Source organism: Marmota flaviventris, chromosome 5 (genome assembly GCF_047511675.1).
Source record: "Marmota flaviventris isolate mMarFla1 chromosome 5, mMarFla1.hap1, whole genome shotgun sequence".
Classification (NCBI taxonomy): Eukaryota; Metazoa; Chordata; class Mammalia; order Rodentia; family Sciuridae; genus Marmota; species Marmota flaviventris.
The window spans coordinates 36,103,101-36,117,165 of record NC_092502.1 but is presented as its reverse complement, the minus strand read 5'-3'; the positions used below and the strand labels follow the sequence as shown (position 1 = coordinate 36,117,165).

Below are 14,065 nucleotides of genomic sequence, written 5' to 3'. Positions count from 1 at the left end.
ATTTCTTCAGATTTTTGCTTTTAGCTCCTCTTAGGTCCCCCGTAGAGACCCCTCAGAGATTCTGGACCAATCCACTGCCCAAGGAGGCAGAGGAGTAGCCCATAGGGCCATCAGTTTACTGTAGAGGAATATTGTGAGTGTCTTCAAAGTGAACATCATTCCTTAGCTGGCTTACTATGGCTTCCCAGAGGGCCTGGAAAATTAGGCTGACAAGGTCAGTTTTTAGAGAAACTTAACAGGCCTCATGTTAAATTCACCTGACATGAACATAATCACCTTTTGCTAAACTCTTTTAGGCCAGTATCTGTAATAAACATCTTTCAAAATCCCTTCCTAGTTCAGCCTCCAACACCTCAACATTCCATAATAAGTAGTAATAATAAGTAAGGTAGCTCAAAATGTTTTTCACCCAAGGGAGTATCAGTGATTAATCTGCTTGTAGGCACTGGCATCTTGCAATATCTGAGTGGGAGGAACCGCCAGGCTTTCATTGGAACTCACAATGCCAAAACAGAGTTCCACCCATTGCCTTGAACGTCAGAGCTGACGCCAGCTGCTCAGATCAAATGCCTGAAGGACATCCTTTACTCTCCGTCTCTCACTCCACACATCCAAACCATCAGAAAACCATGGAAGGGTACAATAAATATAAAGCAGTGTCCAAAACTGTCTGGAGTTTTGTTGGGTTCTTTTATGTTTTTTCTCCAGATTGGACAATTAGACCCATTTGTTTAAATTTAGAGCTTCTGAAACGGTGTCTGTTGGTTAAAGAAAAACACTTGGGCATATTATTTGAAATATTACTAACATACTGTTTAAAAACAAAGTTGTTCTGTTTCTAGATGTTTCGGGCATACTTATTAAGCCTTAAGTCAAACAACATGTTTTGGCCATGCCTAATTGGACTTCTAGTCCTGAGAGTAAGTATACTTACCTAGTATGGGTGATTGAGCCTCAGATGTTTTGTTTTGTTATTTGAGGCCAAAGCATTGTGATCAATTCAAATGGGGAGTGTGGCTGGGTGGGGATAGGAATAAATGCTTTCTTCGCGCCTTTTGCTTTTTTTTTTTTATTTTTTAAAACCATGGCTACAATTGTTGTTTTTTTAAACAATGGAAAAGGAATGTTAATCTTTTAAAAAGTGTCATATACTTAGAAACAGACTTGCTGCCTTTTCCCCTTTCCATCAATTCTCTAAGGTGAATCTTCAGGGAGCGTATCTGAGCTCTGAATGTAAGCCCTCTCTCTCCCACATACTAGGGCATTGAGGTGACTTCTCCTAACTTCACATAATGGCAGTGAAACCAGGACAAGACAGTTACCTGGAAAAGCAGCTGGCAGGAAGCCTGTTCATGTGCAGGTGGAGTCTTGATAGAATGGACCTCAGGCCTGTGCCTCTTCCAGCCTTTCTGCTTCTGTTCTGCTTTCTTACAAAAACATCTCCAATTTTTCTCTGCCTCTCCCTAACCCTTTGCATATATGCTTTGGGTGAAGTTGAAGACTATTGAACTCCAGGAGGGGGCATTCAACTTCTTCCTGGCCATGGTATGACAGTCTTCTGAATGTGTTCGGTTCAGCGCTGGAAATGAAAGTCAAGCCCAGGATGTTTGTTCAGCTGTCTAGGGGGAGCTCTGGGCTTTAACCTAATAGGAGCAGGCATCCATTTTGATTCAATATGGCACCTGATGTTAAAGTCACTATGGAAGTAGGAAGATCTGAGTGGCTTTAGCCCCTAGATTAAGCTACACCTAAAGCTGGTAGTATGCTTTTTCTGATCTTTCAAAGCTATTTGAGCCAACTAATTCCTTTTCTTTTTTCTTAAGAAAAAAGAAAAGGAATTAGATGATTGGATTTCCAATCATCTTAAGACTAATATAGTAGACCCAGAGACAAAGAGTAATATGAGAAAGATAAGATTAGGACCTGAAAATTTGTCAATTATACTAGGCCCCATCTGAGGAAAACTGCAGCTTAGAGGCCTTGAGTCCCCAAGAGGAAAAGAAGATAGCTAGAATGTGTCATGTCCTTGGCACTACACAGGGGTGAAGAGTTTTGATTATCAGTCTTGTCCCTGGGCACCAATCTTTTAGTTCTAAAGAGGTGTCAGATTATTAAAACTAAATAGTGTGTATATTTGAGGTTCATCAGGAAAGCTCTATTTTAGCTTGGCCTTCTTTGTGCTCTTCTACTGGAAAAAGATTCATGGATCTTCGACCACAAGCATTCTGGTCTCATAGCAGTTCAGTTGTCTTGCATCAACCTGGGACCTGCTACATTTGGCAGTCTCTTGTGAATTTTCATTGTTATGGTCAATCTGTTTAACAACGCCTGTTTCAGGGAACCCTGGCATTTTGTGGAGGTAGTCTACCTATGTGGCTTCAAATAACTCCATCATTCCATGTATGTACATGCAGCTCCTCCCTGGCTTATATCCTCTCTTCTTGAATTTAGATTAGACTTGTGATTGTTTTCATGGGCAGAATACAGGGGAAGTGACATTCTTCAGAAGGCTTGGCAACTTCTACTTCCTTACTCTTGGAACCCTGGGTTGCCATGTGAAAAAGGACAGCCAGAAAAGTGAGAGAATGAGGTACTACACAGAGATGCCTGGTTGGGGAACACTGAGGTGCCAGACATTCAACACTGAGCCCCCCTGAGGCACAGGCATGAGAAAGCACAAGTGAGACCAATATAACTGTCCAGCTGAGCACGTGAATCATGAGATATAATCAAATTGTTGCTTTATGCTGCCAAGATTTTGTTATGCAACTAGACTTCCCCTCCTCCATACACACTGTGCCAATCACAAAAAAAAGCAACTCCTTCTGGACACATGAATTACAAAAAGGCCCCTCTTTCTCTACACTGGAGCACAGGTTGCCAGGGCACAGGAGGAGAACCAGCTGGATATCTGTTCCACTGGCCCCTCAGGCTGGTACTTTATGTATAGCTACACAACTCCAGTAGTCTGGGGGTTAGAGGTTGTGTAGAAGGATGTCTAAGTAATTAGTTAGCCTGCACTTGTTCCCATTAATCCCATACCTGTGCTTAACTTTTGCATTGCTTTGCCCTTGACCTGTGTCTTGTGGAACTTGTAGAGGCTTAGGCTGTCACTGCCGTCATGGCAAATAGAAGGCAATGATCAGCTCAAGCCAATGCTGAGGAGAAGCAAGTACAGAACTCTTGTTCTGAATAGATCATTTGGATCTTTGAATAGTTTTTGTCCCTCAATCCTTTTCTCATCCTGCCAACTCTTCTCTGTCCCAGGCAACAGTTATCCATTTTGCACATTCTTAAGCAATTCTTTGTGAGGGCCAAATGATATTGGTTGCTATCATTCGTTCCTGCAACCTATTTCACTCTCATTTCTTCAGGGTTGATGTTTCAGGAAGGAGCAAGTAGTCCATGTTAGATTGCCATGCAGGTGCGTGGTCAGTTATATTCTTCAACATAGTCTCTAGTGCAATTTAACAGCCTGCTGGGTGTTACTCTTCCCTAGACTTACTCAGAACAGGGTGGGGTCTGATTCATCTCTGTGCCCAGACTATCAGTCGACTATTGCTTACTGATGCAAGCATCACGAATCAGATTACTCCTTCTCTACTCACCTTCAATCACTACAGTTTGTCCTGAACAGAACAGCCTGATCTTTGAACACAGCTGTGGTCAATAACTCAAGCGAGGGCCGCAAAACTGTCCATTAATTTATCAGACTGAACTACCATTAGTGGACCGAAATGGGCCATTAATTTGTTTTCTGCAAAACTGAAACAGGAAGAATTATTCGACTTGTTAAAGACTGAGTATTTGGTCTAAAGATTAAGACACTGGCTGAGGTTAAAAGTCTGCAAGCTGATCTGTGTTCCCAAGCGATTGACAGGCGAAGGCCTGAGAAGAAATCGCGAGAAGCAAAATAAAAGAAAAAAGTGAAGGGATAAAAGTGAACCACCAGAGACAACAAAGGAGATGAAACAAGGGAGGATCGTTAGGAAGAAAAGAAAAATAGATGCAACGGTGCAGGAAAGGAGTGAGAGCGGGAACAGAGGGTTGGAGGGCGGTCCCCGCAGCGCGCCGGGCCGGCTCAGTGCTCCTCAGAACAGGGAAGAGGGGGCGGGGCTTCGGGCGTTTGAAGAGCGACCCCCCCTAACCGGACGCAGGATGGTTGCATCTGGACGCAGCGACCAATGGGCGGCCGGGATGTTGGAGCGGCGGCGGCGGTCAGGGCGCTAGCTGGCTGGGGGACGGCGGCCGCCGCCATGATGCTTGTTTGCTTTCAATGAAAAAGAGGGGGGCGCGAAGGAGGAGGCGTCGGCGTCGGTGGCGGCGGCGTCGGCGGCGCGGAGGAGAAGGCGGCGGTGGGCGCAGCGACGAGGGCGAGCCAGGGGGCCGAGAGGGCGGGAGGGCGTAGTGGTGGCCCATCGGGGCGGCTGAGGCGGGCAGCTGAAGCGGTAGCTCTCGGAGTGGAAACAAAGACCGGCGGCTGAGGCGGCAGAGGAGCGGCGGTGGCGGCGCTGCAGCAGCGGGCGGGACTGGTATGGTGGTTCCACAGGTCAGACCCCGCTGCACTCAAAGGGAGGAGGCGGTGGCAGCGGCGGAGGAAGGCGGCGCACCTCGAGAGGTGAGCGAGACGGGCCCGAGGCCCGACCCGGGCTGCTCCCCGACTGGCCGCGCATGGACCTTCAGGTCGGTCGTGCCGCTTGTAGCCGGAGCACGCCGGGATAGGTTGCGGGCAACTTTAGTTTTATGAGTGGCACTCACACTCCTCTGCCAAGCTGGCGGCTGTTGGGGGCGCCCTCTCGACGCGACCGCCTTTCCGGGGCCGCGCCCCCGTGCCGAGTCTGGAGGACATTGATTGACGGCGGTGGAGGCGGCGCGCAAGGGGCGGGGGTGGGCGCCCTAGCTCTGGGACCCAGGCTCCGGTCACCCTCAGCAGCCGGTATCCCTGTTTCGTGTCCTGGACGGGTGGCAACTTTGGAAGTGACTCTGGGAGTGCGCGCTGTGGAGTGTGGAACTTCGCACTCCGTAGCCGCAGTTACCGCCAAGCGGGAAACCAACCGCTCCCCCCTCCCCCCGAATTTTTAAAATTCAGTTTAACTCAGATATTTTTTGGGGAAGCGGTGAATTACATGCTTAAAAAAGCACTTAGCACCAGATAAAAAGAGATTTATAGTATGGTTTTGTTGAGGTCACTGAGATAGTACTAATTACTTAAGCAATTTTCTCCAGTAACGCAGATTAAATCTTGGCTTTTCATTTTTCAGCACCAGTCGTTTACTGTGGGAACCTTTTTTTCCTTTTGACTCTTAACACCGCTCCCTGAGAGAGCTTGCTAATAGACACCTGTAACCTTTTTTCTTTAACTGTTAACCAAACGACAACCTTGTGAATGGTCGTCTTGCTTGCTCTTGGATTTGCTGTTACTGTGTTAAGCTGACGTTGTTGAAATAATCTGCTTAAATTTGAGTTCTTATATTTACCTGTTTTCCAGGTGAATTGTCTCATCATTGCTAGTACTGAATATTCTTGCTTACTTGCGCCTTGGAATTTAACTTTGGAGAGGAAGAAAGTAAATATGAATAAGACAAAAATAAAATGGTGTGTAATGGCACTTTGTATTTTTCATAGTACACTGAAATTTATCACCACTTCAGAACAGTTTTGAAGGGCTTAGGAGCTGTTGTTGCTACTGATCAAAAGGTTTTGAAGACTTTCTTTTTTGGTAATTGTTGCTAAGATAGTTACCACAGTCCTTAATGTGTGTGATGACTTTTAAAATTCAGAATAAAAGTTACTTAATGTCTTCAGTTCAGCTATCTAGTCCAGTCATCTTGCTGTAAACAAAATATTTGAACTGCTGCTCATGAGAAAACTGAGACCTAGAAAGGTTAAATTGACTTGTCTTAAGATATAACAGTTATGTGGAAGGCATGAGAGTGTGTAATTGTTGATGATTTGTTCCCTTGGGAAAGAAGGGTTTTTTTTTTTTTTTTTAATGGATAGAAGTTATTTAAGGTAGTTATGGCTGGTTAATTCTCAGTAGAGGAACAGGATGGTTACTGAAATGGTCAAAAGAGACTGTGTGATAAAGATACTTTTTTTTTTTTTTTTTTGAGACTGAAGTTTCTCCCTGAAAGTCAATCCTTGCATAATTTCAGATGATAAGTGGTGACATAGCTAAAGAAGCCTCCTTTTGAATACCTGTTCAATCTGTAGGCATTTTCATGTTTCTTAAATCTTGTTGGCAAAGTAAAACTGCAGTTGTTGGGAAATTTCAGACTCCTTCATTTGAACAGACATGAGCTTGGTCCTGACTACAAATAAAGACATTGTAGGAATTTGTAAGTATGTATTTTGATTAATGCTTAGATATTCCACTATACCCCTATTAGTCTTTGTATATTCTTTAATGCATACACCTTTTTTATATATAATGCAACCAAAAAGGGTAATGTATATAAGGCATATTGAAATAAATAGGTAAGGCAGCTCGCAGGTGAGGGGTCAATATCTTCAGCATGTTTGTAACCCGTTCCCATATGCAAGGTCCACTGGTTGGGAAGCTCTGGTTTAAAGCATTTTTCACTTTGAAAAAATTCCAAATAGGTTCAGGTAAGAATGTGTTTTACTGGAGAAGGTACTTTTGTTTGTGGGTATGTCACACTTTCTACATGTTTGTTGTGTGACTGGAACTTAATGTATTATTTAGAAAAGAAAGTTCCCCAACTTTAATTTTCTAATTTCCTAGTTGTACAAAATCTTCTGATGTAGTTTTTTCTAGAGGTAGCCATCTTAAATGAAATGTGAGTAATAAAACACTGTATATGAAGTTAAGAGATCCTGAGTAAACTAAATTGTAATTATACTATACACATAAATGCATTAGGGTACAAAGGAATGTGCCAGATTTTGGTATTTGAATAAGTAATTAATGAGGAACAGAATAATTATTTGGATCTGGGATTGGGGTGGTCTTGGCTGCCTTAACTTTACCCTCTCTGGGCTCTTTCTCTTCCTTATCTATTTATATTTTTTCAAAACTTAAATAACATGTCAAGGAATAGCATATGCTAGCCATAGTGTTGGACACTGAGAATTAAAAAATGAATATGCTTAATTTTTGCTATATAGGCTTAATAGATGTACAGAGTGCTGTGGAAGAACAGAAGAATGATTAAACTTATGGAAGGTCTGGAACTGGTTTATAACACTAACACTGAATAGGAGCTTGTCAAACTTGGGAGGGAGTCCTTTCAAACAGAAGGTTTGTACTGAGGTGTCAGATGTTGGAGTAAGGCTAGTGGTAAGGTGTTATTGAAACAGTGGGAGTGACTTGAGAGGAACTCGCAAAGGTGTGTCTGACCTAGATTTTGAAGGACCATGCTTGGGAAGATAGAAATGAAGTTTATTCCTTTCTCAGCAAAGTAAGGAGTCAAAATACTTTGAACAGGAGAGCAAAGTGATTTAGGTATCAATTTTGCATCAGTGTGGAGAGTAGAGTGGAGCCAACACAAGTTAAAATCAAATCATGTTAGAGAGAGATGTATCTGATAGTTCCTTCTTTTTCACTTGGATGTGGTGGTGTCTCTTGTCTGTGGTCCCTTGTAGTGGGCTTGAGGGCTCTGCTCAATTACTGTAGAAGAGAGGGTCACTTAAAATAAAAATGTCAGTTTTTTGGGGAGAGTTGTTAAAAGCAGCCAAAAAATGAAAGCCCTACATGAAAGTTCAGGTTTGAGAACTTTCTTTCTGAGTTAGGCTTAGACAGACTAGAGAACTTAGCTGGAAAAATTACCTTATGCTCACCAGACTTCAAAGCCACCAAGTTAAGGTTATGACTGTCCCAGTGGTTTGTTAGGATATGGTCTGTAAATGTGTTGTGAAATTTTGGGAAAAGACAGAGTTTTCTCCTTGGTAAATTAATGAAATTGGAATATTGAAACTATAAAGCCAAAGAACTCATAAAGTTGTTAATTTATAATCAGTTCTGCTGTAAAGCAATATATAGATTCCTAAGAGTCACTGTGCTGTGCAAAATTGTACTGGAGAAACCACAGGTCCTATGGGAAAGAATGAAATTAGGATATAGCACTTAAAAACTTTGGCAGTGACACATAAAAAAATAAAAAAAACCCTAAAAAATTGGTTTAAGCTTTTTATACATGTTAAATAGTTAAGATGTAAATACACAACAAATGTGGTAATTTAAGGTGAAAAATATCTGATTTGCTTGTACAAATGGACCTCAGAAGGGTTGTTGCTTATGAATTATTGTGAATTGGTGGAAGGAGAGTTACCTGAAATCAGATAAAAAAATTGTTCACCCCAGAAATGAACGGTCACTCATAACACAAGGTAAACTGACTTAGTGAGTGTTTAAATGTGTTTTATGTATTTCTCTTCATCTTATTTCAATTGGGTGCAGTTTTCTACTTTTACTTAGTGTTGTTTGCAGACAAAATTGCACATAAGCAAATGAGAAATTTGCATTATATTCATATTGTTCCCTAATATATCATTCATGTTGGAAAAAAATTCACATTTTCAGAACAATTGTACCCTGTCATAAGCCTGTAATCCCAGCCACTCTAGAAGCTGAGACAGAAGGATTGGAGGCTGAGACAGGAGGATCTTAGGCTGAGAAAGGAGGATCGTGAGTTCAAAGCCAGCCTCAGTAATGGCGAGGTGCTAAAGCAACTCGGTGAGACCCTCTCTCTAAATAAAATAGAAAAAATAGGCTGGGGGATGTAGCTTGGTAATTGAGTGCCCCTGAGTTCAATCCCTGACACACCCACCTCCCCCCACCCTCGGTCAAAAAAAAAAGAAAAAAGGGCTGGGGGATGTACCTTAGTGGATTCAATTCAATTACCTGGATTCAATTCCCAATACAAAACAAAAAGCAAAACAAACCAATAATAATAGTACTATAACTCAGTTCCAAAAATACTTAGTGAGCAACCCTTGTGTCCCAGGTACTGTGTAGACACTACCTTTGTGGGGGTTATGGTCTTGTTTGTAATGGTGTGAACAGAAAGACAAAAAGCACTCATCAGGTTATATCAGTTAGGAATATATAAACCATTTTGGGCATGCTTAGAAAGGAAAAATTTAATTCTTCTTGGGAAACTTGAGGTAGTGACCTCAGATGTCTTTGAGCTGGATCTTGAGGAATAAATAGGGATTTGTCAGGCTGAGTAGGATATTTTAGGGAAAAGAAATAGCATGTCCAAAATCAAATTTACAGCGTGGGTTATGGAACATAGGATACAAAGATGAAAGGAATAAGAAGAGGTCAGAAACAGCTTGTAAATAGTGTTAGGTGTTTTCTTAAAGTGTTAGAACTTCTACCTGTATAGAATGGGAATCCACTGAGAGTTTTGGTAGATAGGGTGGAGAAATGGTGTATATGACATCATACATTTTCATGGGGTACATAGTAAAAATGTGGAAGCTGGATTAATGGGGTTAAGATACTGGAATTAGAGAATATCATGTAAATGCTGCATGATAACATTTACATGTAGAGTGATAGTTCATTTAGATCTTCCTAAGAAATCAAAGTCATAAGAGATAGAAAAGTATATAATAACTTTGATATTAGAATTAGAGATAGACAAGCAGTCAACTATAAAAATAGGAAAGGTATGATTCAGAAATTTTTTACCTTGGGAAACTTGGTAGGATTTAACTTGGGAAATAGAGGAAGAAGAGCAGATTTGGACAAGCAAAGTGGTAGAGTTTGAGTTTTGAGTAGTTTTTCTTAACTCTTGAATATTTAGATGAGTATGTCTAACAGGTATGTAGATTGTATGTTGGTGAGAGATTTGATAGATTTGATCATTATGTCTTTGGCATTGGAAGATAGGCTTTTGTAGCAGAAGTAAAATATTGAGAATTATGGACACTGCTGGAAGAGTGTAAGTATGCAAATAAATAGCTGTGAAACTTAATGTAGAACAGGAAGAGGAGAGGGCAGGGGGACCTCTTAAGGAGCAGGTAGCATTTAGTTTTTGGCAGAATTGAAGTAAAGTGGTTAAGGAGATAAAAGCAGAACAGGAAGTAGCAACATTACAGAGGCCAAGATTGATAAGAGTGCTGAGAAAGAGGAAGTTTTCAGTGGTAATAAATGGTCTCCTGGTTTAGGGGAGGATGAAGTCTGAAAATGGGTGGATAGGATTTGCCAGGTAGGTGAATATAAGCAGAGAAAAATTTTATGGGACCAAGACAGATTGAGGATTGGGCACATGGGAGGTTATGATGAAGACTCTTGTTTGAAAATGAGAGGAAAAGAGTAATAGTTCAAAGAGGAGGCCAAAGTAGAAAGAAGTAGACATCTGTGTTAGTTGTAAATTTTTTGATTCCTTAAGGTCAAAACTTAGGAAGTAAATTTCTAATGTATATTTACTTAGCTATTTTTCAAACTTTTCCTTGATAGTTTGGCTGGAATAATTGAATTTTTATTTGGTCATATGCATTTTTTTTTTTGGTGGAATTGATTTCAAAAACAAAGTTATTCCTCATTGGAGGTGGAGTTTATCTGGTGTGAAATCATAATAGTAGAATTTTCAGTCTTCACTTACTAGAAGATGTAGGATTTATTTTCATGTTCCTTGTGATAGGTTTGTACTTGAGCTCCATAGCCCAAAGTTCATTTGAATTTTTGGTGCAGGTTTTTTTGGCCGGGATGGGGGGTTACTAGGGATTGAACCTAAGGGTGCTTTACCACTGAACTACCATTTCCAGCCCTTTTTATTTTTTATTTTGAGATGGGCCTTGCTGAGTTGCTTAAGGCCTTGCTAAGTTGCTGAGGCTGTCCTTGAACCTACAGTCCTCCTGCCTCAACCTCCCAAATTACTGGGATTATACATATGTGCCACTAGTCTTAAATATGGAATGAGAGCAAATGGGGAATCATTAGATAATTTTTTTCCCCCCTGAAGTTACTTGTTACAAACTTGGAGACCTAATGAATTAGGCAGTGGGCCTGGTTCAATCTTTGTATATTCATTGATTGTATATAGATTTTTATTAGGTAGATTTTGAGTATGGAGTGATAGTTGTATTAGGAGGCTCAGCTAATTAAAGACCAAACAGAAAAGAAGATATGACACTCTAAAATTAAATAAAAAATGACTTGAGTTCAGCTTATTTGAAGGTAAAATATTTTCTTTCATAAGATTATGTGTAGTTATAAGTAACCCACAGTGTCATAAAGCATTATCTGATGAAGCTAACTGCTGTGTTTTAGACTGATAATTTCCTTTATTACAATCTAACATTTTTGGAAATGAAAACTCTATTTTGGACATCTAAAGAATTGTCATTTGTTTCCCAGTTTTAGGGAAATTATTATAGGAAATCCAAAGATTTAGGGTTTGTAGTCATAGAAAGTAAAAAGATTTTTATCTGAATGTTGATAATGTAATGAGCACTGTGTTTTACATGTGTTATTTAACCCTGTCACCAAAATTGTGAACAGATAGTACTGTTTTATAAGTGAGGAAATTTAAGCCTTAAAGATGAAGGTAAACACATTGCAGAATTAGGACTTCTCTAATAGATCTGTCTGAGGTCAGTTTGTATTACTGACATTGTGTTGTACTCTTCCCTCTTTCTGCTGAACACACTGTCATGATGTTGTGGCTTGGAATGGACCTTTGTTGTAGATTTGATTGTATAGGGAGACCCACTTGCCCAAATTTATGACCATTTGCACTGGTGGCTAATCATGTTGACACACAGTTACTAATTGGCAGATTCTTAATACTTTTTGATTATGGATCAAAAACCTCACTGGAGTCCACATAAGAATACTTGTCATGTTGGTAAAATATATACACCATATATCTAGTCTGAAAGCATTCTGGAAGTGTTTTGTTATTTTGGAAGTGGCAGTCCCAAAGCAGTGTGTAGCAGATCTTCACTAGAACACAGGTGTTTTAGGTGTGTTTTCAAATTTTTTGAAACCTTATCAGTGACTTTTGAGTAAGATTCCAGTGTTATTGATGCTTTGTAAGGTCAACATTTCATGGAAAATATTCTTTCTTAGTTTTAGGGGGGGAAATGACTGGATCAAAACTGATTCCTTGTATATTGAGAACTTCCCAAATGGATATTTGAATGTTGATAATGTGATGAGTACTGTGTTTTTACCTGTGTTATTTAGCAGCTAGAAAAAGTGTTGAACACTGACAGAGACTAATTCCCTCTAGGTACTGGTAACTAGAATATTATGATTTGTTGTAGAAAGAGGGTACCAAGTAGAATTGAAAAATCTTGCAAAAGGTAAGAAAAATGAAAGGATTTATGTTGATGCCCATCATTTGGTGCTGAAGCTAGGGACTAGGTGATCTAGATGCTTGTCTCATGCTAAGGGAACAGATTTAGGTTTGATAGCCTCCTGCTCCTTACCTTTAGTCTTGGTGAAAATCTTACCACACAAATCATAGTTTTGTTTTTGTGCTGTGCATGTTAGTGGACAGACATAAAAGATATTTGCAAAAATATAAAACTGTTGCACTTCTCAGTAAATTTTTACTTGTTTTTTAAAAAGTTACTTTTCATAGCAGGGTCATTTGTTAATATGATAGATTGTTATTTTTGAGTTTATAAATATTTTTAAGTTTCTCAGTTCTAATTTGATTGGTTCTTGATAGCTACAACCCACATAAAGGAGAGCTCCTTGAGGTACCAGTTAATTTTAAAGTGTAAAAGGATCCAGAGATGATGGGTTTGAGGTCTCTTTAGAGAGAGATCAGGAGTTGAGAATATAGTGATAAGGTTAGCTTGGGAAAGATGATAAGCCTGAGACATAAATAGGGGCTCATGGTTCCTGAAACATTGTATAATGGAGAATTGTATTTAGAGAATGAACTTGTTGGTTGATAGAATCCTAGAGTAGTTTGAGGCAGTGATGAAATAGAGAGGCTTTGGATCTAGATTGTTCTAGCTTGAAATCTCAGCTCCGTTGTTTATTAAGAATATAAGACCGGAGGGAGATTAATATTTAAAATCAGACACAGTTTCCTTATCTATAAACATAAAATGAGGATAGCTTCTATCTCATGGGTTGCTGTGAGAATTATATTAAGATAATAAGGTCATTATTGCGTAGTAGTTGAAAGCACAGACTTAGATGGATTGAAATAGCTCGGTAGCCTCAGATAAATTACTCATTCTCTGAATCTTCCTTTCTTAATATAAAATGACTAATAGGGTGTATTTACAAGATTATTTGAGGGTTAAATGATATAACATGTAAAGTGTCTAATAGATCTGACAGGTGGTAAGTGCTCAAAAAAAAAAAAAACAGTTAAATGTTGTATACTTAGTGTAGTACACAGCAGATAGGTGCTTAACACATTTTTGCCATGACTTGCATCTGTTTATACTTGTATTTGGCCATAACATGTCACTGAGATTAAAGTTCATATAGTTTGTTCCCTTGCTTCTTATCCCAGGCTATCCTAGAACCAATGTTCTCCGTTTCCTTGTATACTAGGAAGGTTCTTTCTGTTTGGTTTCTCTGGATTTTGTCTTCAACATTAGAAACCAAGTTATCAGTGTTTCATATTCTTGGTAAGATAGTCACAACTTGTTTTACTTCTCTTAACACTCTTGTAAAATGGTTGCTTTTTTTTTTTTTTTTTTTTTTAAATTTAACTACCACTACTGCTTCCCTTGAATTCATGTAAACATTCACTAAGTACCTACTGTCTGCCAGGCTAGAGAGAGGTAAATATACAAATTTTATGGAGCCTATGTTTTTGTAGGGTGAGTTAGATATATTCAAAAAAATTAAGGTGGTATTAATGAATACAGCTGTAGACATATTTTCAAGGTTGAGAATAGTTCAAATCAGGAAACAGTAAACTATTTGGGAGGGACAGGGAAGAAGGTTGTAATGGACCTTTTGAAATTAGATATTCATGTTAGCGTTTGAATGATAACTAGGGATCTTTTGATATCTGGGGCATTTCAGGCAGAAATAATACCATATGCAAAGACATGGAGATTTGTGAGAGGTAAATAGAAATTGGAGAGATCCATTATGAGGCTAGAGGCACACAAA

At 39.7% G+C, this 14,065-nt stretch overlaps 1 protein-coding gene across 6 annotated transcripts in view; it reads left to right on the top strand.

Moving 5' to 3' along the window:
- Positions 1-4,456: 4,456 nt before the first annotated feature.
- Cnot6 (CCR4-NOT transcription complex subunit 6) overlaps positions 4,457-14,065 on the top strand; it is a 78,135-nt gene continuing 68,526 nt past the window's right edge. For 3 of the 6 annotated variants that reach the window (XM_071612139.1, XM_027953344.2, XM_071612140.1), the window contains exon 1: positions 4,536-4,618. The gene's annotated coding sequence lies outside the window, so the exon portion shown is untranslated. Of the gene's footprint in view, positions 4,684-14,065 lie in introns of all 6 variants that reach the window. The other 3 variants (XM_027953343.2, XM_071612141.1, XM_071612138.1) reach the window with 2 other exon arrangements.